Source organism: Electrophorus electricus, unplaced genomic scaffold (assembly GCF_041902795.1).
Source record: "Electrophorus electricus isolate QZ-2024a unplaced genomic scaffold, ASM4190279v1 Scaffold139, whole genome shotgun sequence".
Lineage (NCBI taxonomy): Eukaryota > Metazoa > Chordata > Actinopteri > Gymnotiformes > Gymnotidae > Electrophorus > Electrophorus electricus.
Window position 1 is genome coordinate 25,001 of NW_027658421.1, and position 10,000 is coordinate 35,000.

At 53.5% G+C, this 10,000-nt stretch overlaps 1 non-coding gene across 1 annotated transcript; it reads left to right on the plus strand.

Annotated features, from left to right (window-relative positions):
* The first annotated feature begins 7,593 nt into the window (after positions 1–7,593).
* Positions 7,594–9,432, plus strand: LOC145654611 (18S ribosomal RNA). The gene has a single exon (XR_014120819.1). It is a non-coding gene; the product is annotated as an 18S ribosomal RNA (ribosomal RNA).
* Positions 9,433–10,000: the final 568 nt, after the last annotated feature.

The window sequence follows — 10,000 nt, forward strand, 5'->3', positions numbered from 1 at the left end:
CCAGGGCCTGGAAGTCTGGTGGTAGTAGTAGTATGATTTAAAGGCACAAAGTGATTGAAGTGTGCCCAGGCCCAGAGCTACTTTGCTGGGCATGACTGTGTTTGACCTCTTGGGCCTGGAAGTCTGGTGGTAGTAGTAGTATGATTTAAAGGCACAAAGTGAATGAAGTGTGCCCAGGCCCAGAGCTACTTTGCTGGGCATGACTGTGTTTGACCTCTTGGGCCTGGAAGTCTGGTAGTAGTAGTAGTAGTAGTAGTAGTAGTAGTAGTAGTAGTATGATTTAAAGGTACAAAGTGAATGAAGTGTGCCCAGGCCCAGAGCTACTTTGCTGGGCATGACTGTGTTTGACCTCTTGGGCCTGGAAGTCTATTTCTAGGCTTATATAAAGGGTCAAACTTCTTGAAGTGTGCCCAGGCCCAGAGCTACTTTGCTGGGCATGACTGTGTTTGACCTCTTGGGTCTGGAAGTCTGGTGGTAGTAGTAGTAGTATGATTTAAAGGCACAAAGTGATTGAAGTGTGCCCAGGCCCAGAGCTACTTTGCTGGGCATGAATGTGTTTGAACTCTTGGGCCTGGAAGTCTGGTAGTAGTAGTATGATTTAAAGGCACAAAGTGATTGAAGTGTGCCCAGGCCCAGAGCTACTTTGCTGGGCATGACTGTGTTTGACCTCTTGGGCCTGGAAGTCTGGTGGTAGTAGTAGTATGATTTAAAGGCACAAAGTGATTGAAGTGTGCCCAGGCCCAGAGCTACTTTGCTGGGCATGAATGTGTTTGAACTCTTGGGCCTGGAAGTCTGGTAGTAGTAGTAGTAGTAGTAGTAGTAGTAGTAGTAGTAGTAGTAGTATGATTTAAAGGTACAAAGTGAATGAAGTGTGCCCAGGCCCAGAGCTACTTTGCTGGGCATGACTGTGTTTGACCTCTTGGCTCTGGAAGTCTATTTCTAGGCTTATATAAAGGGTCAAACTTCTTGAAGTGTGCCCAGGCCCAGAGCTACTTTGCTGGGCATGACTGTGTTTGACCTCTGGGGCCTGGAAGTCTGGTAGTAGTAGTATGATTTAAAGGCACAAAGTGATTGAAGTGTGCCCAGGCCCAGAGCTACTTTGCTGGGCATGATTCTGTGACCTCTTGGGTCTGGAAATGTGGTACTTTGAAGGATTAAAAGAGTGAAACGGTCTGAAGTGTGCGCAGGTGTAAAGCAACCTTGCTAGGCATGAAGGTGTGACCTCCAGGGCCTGGAAGTCTGGTGGTAGTAGTAGTATGATTTAAAGGCACAAAGTGATTGAAGTGTGCCCAGGCCCAGAGCTACTTTGCTGGGCATGACTGTGTTTGACCTCTTGGGCCTGGAAGTCTGGTGGTAGTAGTAGTATGATTTAAAGGCACAAAGTGATTGAAGTGTGCCCAGGCCCAGAGCTACTTTGCTGGGCATGACTGTGTTTGACCTCTTGGCTCTGGAAGTCTATTTCTAGGCTTATATAAAGGGTCAAACTTCTTGAAGTGTGCCCAGGCCCAGAGCTACTTTGCTGGGCATGACTGTGTTTGACCTCTGGGGCCTGGAAGTCTGGTAGTAGTAGTATGATTTAAAGGCACAAAGTGATTGAAGTGTGCCCAGGCCCAGAGCTACTTTGCTGGGCATGAATGTGTTTGAACTCTTGGGCCTGGAAGTCTATTTCTAGGCTTATATAAAGGGTCAAACTTCTTGAAGTGTGCCCAGGCCCAGAGCTACTTTGCTGGGCATGACTGTGTTTGACCTCTTGGGCCTGGAAGTCTGGTAGTAGTAGTAGTAGTAGTAGTAGTAGTAGTAGTAGTAGTAGTAGTATGATTTAAAGGTACAAAGTGAATGAAGTGTGCCCAGGCCCACAGCTACTTTGCTGGGCATGACTGTGTTTGACCTCTTGGGCCTGAAAGTCTATTTCTAGGCTTATATAAAGGGTCAAACTTCTTGAAGTGTGCCCAGGCCCAGAGCTACTTTGCTGGGCATGACTGTGTTTGACCTCTGGGGCCTGGAAGTCTGGTAGTAGTAGTATGATTTAAAGACACAAAGTGATTGAAGTGTGCCCAGGCCCAGAGCTACTTTGCTGGGCATGAATGTGTTTGAACTCTTGGGCCTGGAAGTCTGGTAGTAGTAGTATGATTTAAAGGTACAAAGTGAATGAAGTGTGCCCAGGCCCAGAGCTACTTTGCTGTGCATGACTGTGTTTGACCTCTTGGCTCTGGAAGTCTATTTCTAGGCTTATATAAAGGGTCAAACTTCTTGAAGTGTGCCCAGGCCCAGAGCTACTTTGCTGGGCATGACTGTGTTTGACCTCTGGGGCCTGGAAGTCTGGTAGTAGTAGTATGATTTAAAGGCACAAAGTGATTGAAGTGTGCCCAGGCCCAGAGCTACTTTGCTGGGCATGATTCTGTGACCTCTTGGGTCTGGAAATGTGGTACTTTGAAGGATTAAAAGAGTGAAACGGTCTGAAGTGTGCGCAGGTGTAAAGCAACCTTGCTAGGCATGAAGGTGTGACCTCCAGGGCCTGGAAGTCTGGTGGTAGTAGTAGTATGATTTAAAGGCACAAAGTGATTGAAGTGTGCCCAGGCCCAGAGCTACTTTGCTGGGCATGACTGTGTTTGACCTCTTGGGCCTGGAAGTCTGGTGGTAGTAGTAGTATGATTTAAAGGCACAAAGTGATTGAAGTGTGCCCAGGCCCAGAGCTACTTTGCTGGGCATGACTGTGTTTGACCTCTTGGCTCTGGAAGTCTATTTCTAGGCTTATATAAAGGGTCAAACTTCTTGAAGTGTGCCCAGGCCCAGAGCTACTTTGCTGGGCATGACTGTGTTTGACCTCTGGGGCCTGGAAGTCTGGTAGTAGTAGTATGATTTAAAGGCACAAAGTGATTGAAGTGTGCCCAGGCCCAGAGCTACTTTGCTGGGCATGAATGTGTTTGAACTCTTGGGCCTGGAAGTCTATTTCTAGGCTTATATAAAGGGTCAAACTTCTTGAAGTGTGCCCAGGCCCAGAGCTACTTTGCTGGGCATGACTGTGTTTGACCTCTTGGGCCTGGAAGTCTGGTAGTAGTAGTAGTAGTAGTAGTAGTAGTAGTAGTAGTAGTAGTAGTATGATTTAAAGGTACAAAGTGAATGAAGTGTGCCCAGGCCCACAGCTACTTTGCTGGGCATGACTGTGTTTGACCTCTTGGGCCTGAAAGTCTATTTCTAGGCTTATATAAAGGGTCAAACTTCTTGAAGTGTGCCCAGGCCCAGAGCTACTTTGCTGGGCATGACTGTGTTTGACCTCTGGGGCCTGGAAGTCTGGTAGTAGTAGTATGATTTAAAGACACAAAGTGATTGAAGTGTGCCCAGGCCCAGAGCTACTTTGCTGGGCATGAATGTGTTTGAACTCTTGGGCCTGGAAGTCTGGTAGTAGTAGTATGATTTAAAGGTACAAAGTGAATGAAGTGTGCCCAGGCCCAGAGCTACTTTGCTGTGCATGACTGTGTTTGACCTCTTGGCTCTGGAAGTCTATTTCTAGGCTTATATAAAGGGTCAAACTTCTTGAAGTGTGCCCAGGCCCAGAGCTACTTTGCTGGGCATGACTGTGTTTGACCTCTGGGGCCTGGAAGTCTGGTAGTAGTAGTATGATTTAAAGGCACAAAGTGATTGAAGTGTGCCCAGGCCCAGAGCTACTTTGCTGGGCATGATTCTGTGACCTCTTGGGTCTGGAAATGTGGTACTTTGAAGGATTAAAAGAGTGAAACGGTCTGAAGTGTGCGCAGGTGTAAAGCAACCTTGCTAGGCATGAAGGTGTGACCTCCAGGGCCTGGAAGTCTGGTGGTAGTAGTAGTATGATTTAAAGGCACAAAGTGATTGAAGTGTGCCCAGGCCCAGAGCTACTTTGCTGGGCATGACTGTGTTTGACCTCTTGGGCCTGGAAGTCTGGTGGTAGTAGTAGTATGATTTAAAGGCACAAAGTGATTGAAGTGTGCCCAGGCCCAGAGCTACTTTGCTGGGCATGAATGTGTTTGAACTCTTGGGCCTGGAAGTCTATTTCTAGGCTTATATAAAGGGTCAAACATCTTGAAGTGTGCCCAGGCCCAGAGCTACTTTGCTGTGCATGACTGTGGTTGACCTCTTGGCCCTGGAAGTCTGGTGGTAGTAGTAGTATGATTTAAAGGCACAAAGTGAATGAAGTGTGCCCAGGCCCAGAGCTACTTTGCTGGGCATGAATGTGTTTGAACTCTTGGGCCTGGAAGTCTGGTAGTAGTAGTAGTAGTAGTAGTAGTAGTAGTAGTAGTATGATTTAAAGGCACAAAGTGCTTGAAGTGTGCCCAGGCCCAGAGCTACTTTGCTGTGCATGACTGTGTTTGACCTCTTGGCTCTGGAAGTCTATTTCTAGGCTTATATAAAGGGTCAAACTTCTTGAAGTGTGCCCAGGCCCAGAGCTACTTTGCTGTGTATGACTGTGTGACCTCTTGGCCCTGGAATTCTGGTGGTAGTAGTAGTATGATTTAAAGGCACAAAGTGAATGAAGTGTGCCCAGGCCCAGAGCTACTTTGCTGGGCATGACTGTGTTTGACCTCTTGGGCCTGGAAGTCTGGTAGTAGTAGTATGATTTAAAGGCACAAAGTGATTGAAGTGTGCCCAGGCCCAGAGCTACTTTGCTGGGCATGAATGTGTTTGAACTCTTGGGCCTGGAAGTCTATTTCTAGGCTTATATAAAGGGACAAACTTCTTGAAGTGTGCCCAGGCCCAGAGCTACTTTGCTGTGTATGACTGTGTGACCTCTTGGCCCTGGAATTCTGGTGGTAGTAGTAGTAGTAGTAGTATGATTTAAAGGTACAAAGTGAATGAAGTGTGCCCAGGCCCAGAGCCAGGCCTGGGCAGCAGGGGGCGCTCCTGGCCATGCCCAGCGAGTTTCGTGCGAATCGGACCTGGTCCGGAAGAGATACGAAGGGAAAACTCATTACTCGTCGGGGTGGCACATCCAGGCTCTCGACCCTCCCAAAGCGTCCGACCAGGGTGCACCCTGCCGGGCATGGTTAGCCGCCAGCCCCCTTCCTGGAGGTCTGGTTGGCACGGGGTTTTGATTTATCGGTTTCATATCTCTGGGCTCCTTGGGAGCAGAAAGTCGGTTGAGGGCCCTTTGGAAAGAGCCGGGGCTGCCGTTTAACGCTGTCCAAGCGGCAGGCGAAGCGCACCCACCGTTTTTACGCTATGATTTTTTAAAACCGCCGGGGCGGCAAACACAGGGCCGGTCGGGTTTGAAGACGAATATCTCTTCGGCCCTTGGGAGGAGAGAAGCAGCGCGGGTCACCTTTGAACGCGCTCGCTGCCAGGAACGTCTGGCGTAAAAGTTTCGTGGGAATCGGACGTTCCTAGGCTGAGAAGCGAGCGCCCGCCCTCGGGCGGTCGGGGGCCCCTTTCTCATTCCCCGTCTGGGCTAAAAATACGAGGTCGGACCCGATGGACTCGGGAGACTGGAGAGTACCAGGGAGACCCTGGAAGCAGGCGACCCGACCCACGCTTCGCTGTCTCCTCGGCCCTCGGGAGTAGAAGCGCGGGGACGGTGGCGTGGGCAGCAGGGGGCGCTCCTGGCCATGCCCAGCGAGTTTCGTGCGAATCGGACCTGGTCCGGAAGAGATACGAAGGGAAAACTCATTACTCGTCGGGGTGGCACATCCAGGCTCTCGACCCTCCCAAAGTGTCCGACCAGGGTGCACCCTGCCGGGCTAAGAGAACAGCCAGGTGAACCCTGGAGGTTCCGAACTCCAGACCCCTGGACCCGACGGCTCAGTCCGCCTCAGGTGCACTACAGAGGTCCTCGGGCTGTCCCTGAGTGCATTAAAACGGAAATCAGAATTACTCCCCCGGGTGGCACTTCCAGGCTCTCGACCCTCCCAAAGTGTCCGACCAGGGTGCACCCTGCTGGGCATGGTTAGCCGCCAGCCCCCTTCCTGGAGGTCTGGTTGGCACGGGGTTTTGCAAATAGGTCCCGTCGGGTATATGGGAGAGCAAAGAGAATCAATGGGGTCCAAGCACTAAATTCATCCAGTGGCGTTCTCTGGAAGCCCAAGGGGAGTCCGAGGGGTGTTCGGCCGGCAAGGGGAGCTCTCCCTCGGACACATGATCAAACGCCTGTCCCCTACCGGAAAGTGGTGTGCTCTGGATGCCCCCCCCCCCCCCCCATCCCCCGAGGGGGGTGCTTATCCCGCGAGGGGAGCCCTCCTCGGGTTAAGTGAACCATCATGCCGATTCCCCTATGGAAGTGGGCACATCCAGGCACACAGTCTGCTTTGCTCTCCCCGACCCGAGTGCGTCTGTTGGGCTGAGTGTACGCCCAGGCAACTGGATCCAATGGCTCAGTCCGCCGCAGCGTGCTTCGACGATGGGTCGTACAGCCATGCCACCAGGGTGGGCGTGTTTGTAAATGTACCAGTGGATTCTCGTCGGCCTGCCACATCCATGGTATCGACCCACCAGGCCTGTCCGACCAGGGGTTGACCCTGGACGGGCACGGTCTGTGGTTTGGCCCTTGTCCTAGATGAAATCGGGCACGGGGTTTTCTGGCCAGGTACCATCGGGTTACTGGGAGAGCGGCTTCGGTCTCCAGGTGAGACCAATGGTGAAGCAGCACGAGGCAATGGAGAGCATGCAAAGCGATGGGGAAGCCATGCACGGCAATGGCCACGAAAAAAAAAAAAAAATCACCACGGAAGGAACGTGAAGAACAAGGAGGAGTGTAGTGACACTGCCCAAAGCTGCCCGGTGTTGCAGGGGTCTATTGGTGTGTTGCTTCCTTGTTTGGTAGAGTGGAGTACCAGACCCGCCAGGGGTAGGCAAACCATTCCCCCTACGGTAAGTGAGGAGCCAGCCATTTGACGAGCGGGTGTCCACGTGTACGGGTGCGAGCGCTATCCCCCCACACGGGGTTAGGCCACGGCCTTAGGTGGACGTCTGCCGACCAGCCCCGGCTGATCCAGAACTTCTGATGTGGAGAGCGGTTTTGACAGATCCTCCCTGGTTCTAGCGGGTCAAGCCTCTGATGGGGGGTGGGGGTTATTTGTAACCCATCCCAGAACTCTCTGGGGGAGACTCAGACGGCCAGTCTGTCTACTCAGTTGTCCTATACTGGTGTCTGTGGTTTGGGAGGAAGGGAGTGCCCTGCTTTGTTGGCCTCCTCTTCAAACCTACCTGGGCCCACGAATCACTCTTCTTGGTTACATCACGAAACGTAGGTTGAGCGAGGCTAGGGGGGAGGGAATTCGACGAGGTCTTTCCCTTGTCCCCCCACCAGCGGCCCACGAAAATCAAAACGGCGTGAAGAGAGGGAACGCCGAAAGCACCTGGAGTCGGCCGTCCGCACCTCCGGAGGAGGTGGACGGGGTACGGTGCGGGCATGACCGGATGGGACAGCTTTGCATCAAGGTGAGAGGTCGGCGTCCGAAGGCCAGAGGGCGGTGCGCGAGCACGTTTACACTGGCCGCGGAAGCTGTCCTGGGTAGCCCTGTATGGCGTCTGGACCTGACGGCGCACGCACTTACAACCCGCTGCTTCCTAGCCCCCGGAAGGGGAGGCGGATGTCACTCGTGGTTCATCCCAGACCACGGTGCAAACTACCTGGTTGATCCTGCCAGTAACATATGCTTGTCTCAAAGATTAAGCCATGCAGGTCTAAGTGCACACGGCCGGTACAGTGAAACTGCGAATGGCTCATTAAATCAGTTATGGTTCCTTTGATCGCTCCACACGTTACTCGGATAACTGTGGTAATTCTAGAGCTAATACATGCAAACGAGCGCTGACCCTTCGGGGGATGCGTGCATTTATCAGACCCAAAACCCATCCGGGGGGCTCGGGCCCCCCGGCCGCTTTGGTGACTCTAGATAACCTCGGGCCGATCGCGCGCCCTCCGCGGCGGCGACGTCTCATTCGAATGTCTGCCCTATCAACTTTCGATGGTACCATAGTCGGCTACCATGGTGACCACGGGTAACGGGGAATCAGGGTTCGATTCCGGAGAGGGAGCCTGAGAAACGGCTACCACATCCAAGGAAGGCAGCAGGCGCGCAAATTACCCATTCCCGACACGGGGAGGTAGTGACGAAAAATAACGATACAGGTCTCTTTCGAGGCCCTGTAATCGGAATGAGCGTATCCTAAACCCATGGGTGAGGACCCATTGGAGGGCAAGTCTGGTGCCAGCAGCCGCGGTAATTCCAGCTCCAATAGCGTATATTAAAGTTGCTGCAGTTAAAAAGCTCGTAGTTGGATGTCGGGAGTGGGCTGGCGGTCCGCCGCGAGGCGTGCCACCGCCTGTCTCAGACCCTGTCTCCCGGTGCCCCCCGGATGCCCTTGGCTGGGTGTCCGGACGGGGCTCGGAGCGTTTACTTTGAAAAAATTAGAGTGTTCAAAGCGGGCCCGCTTCTCGCCTGAATACCTGAGCTAGGAATAATGGAATAGGACTCCGGTTCTATTTTGTGGGTTTCCTGAACCAGGGCCATGATTAAGAGGGACGGCCGGGGGCATTCGTATTGCGCCGCTAGAGGTGAAATTCTTGGACCGGCGCAAGACGGACGAAAGCGAAAGCATTTGCCAAGAATGTTTTCATTAATCAAGAACGAAAGTCGGAGGTTCGAAGACGATCAGATACCGTCGTAGTTCCGACCGTAAACTATGCCGACCCGCGATCCGGCGGCGTTATTCCCATGACCCGCCGGGCAGCGTGAGGGAAACCACGAGTCTGTGGGTTCCGGGGGGAGTATGGTTGCAAAGCTGAAACTTAAAGGAATTGACGGAAGGGCACCACCAGGAGTGGAGCCTGCGGCTTAATTTGACTCAACACGGGAAACCTCACCCGGCCCGGACACGGAAAGGATTGACAGATTGATAGCTCTTTCTCGATTCTGTGGGTGGTGGTGCATGGCCGTTCTTAGTTGGTGGAGCGATTTGTCTGGTTAATTCCGATAACGAACGAGACTCCGGCATGCTAAATAGTTACGCGGCCCTCCGCGGTCGGCGTCAAACTTCTTAGAGGGACAAGTGGCGTTCAGCCACGCGAGATGGAGCAATAACAGGTCTGTGATGCCCTTAGATGTCCGGGGCTGCACGCGCGCCACAATGGTTGGATCAGCGTGTGCCTACCCTACACCGAGAGGTGCGGGTAATCCGCTGAACCCCATTCGTGATGGGGACTGGGGATTGCAATTATTCCCCATGAACGAGGAATTCCCAGTAAGCGCGGGTCATAAGCTCGCGTTGATTAAGTCCCTGCCCTTTGTACACACCGCCCGTCGCTACTACCGATCGGATGGTTTAGTGAGGTCCTCGGATCGGCCCCGCCGGGGCTCCTCGCGGGCCTTGGCGGAGCGCCGAGAAGTCGATCAAACTTGACTATCTAGAGGAAGTAAAAGTCGTAACAAGGTTTTCGTAGGTGAACCTGCGAAAGGATCATTAACGGGTAACGCTGTCCGGCGTGCCTCCTCTCCCGACCCCCTCGACTTCGCCGTCCCCCCGCGTCGGGGCCCAGGGTCGAAAGGGTCTTCGGGGTTGCTGTTACACGTGGTCGCTTGCAGGTCAGGCTGGACAGAAGGCATAAAGGAGGAGCCTAGTCCCTCCCACCCCTTCCTCGTCCTCCGCCTCTTCCTCCGCGTCGTCCTTCAGCACCCCCCCCCCGCAGGCCCCGGTATTCTCTGGGTTCCAGCGCGAGAGACGCGTCGTTCAAAAAACTCGGCGTCCCCGCTCGTCGGGCGAAGGCCGGTTTCCCCTCACCTTGCCGGCAGGAGAAGCGCCTGCGAGTCGAGCGGGTCGTACGGGTCCGTCCCGCGCCCTCCCTCTCGCTCGCACGGCCGCTGCCTCCGTCCACCGCGAGGGGTTTTCCTATTTTGTTGTCCTTGTCATTCATCCCCGTCCCCTTGCTCGCTGACGAGCGGACTTTCCGGGGGGGGTTGCGAGCGCTGCTCCTCGTGGGGCAGGCCATGGCCCTTCCTGTGTTCGTCCGCCCACCGGCGTCCTGGGGCGTGGT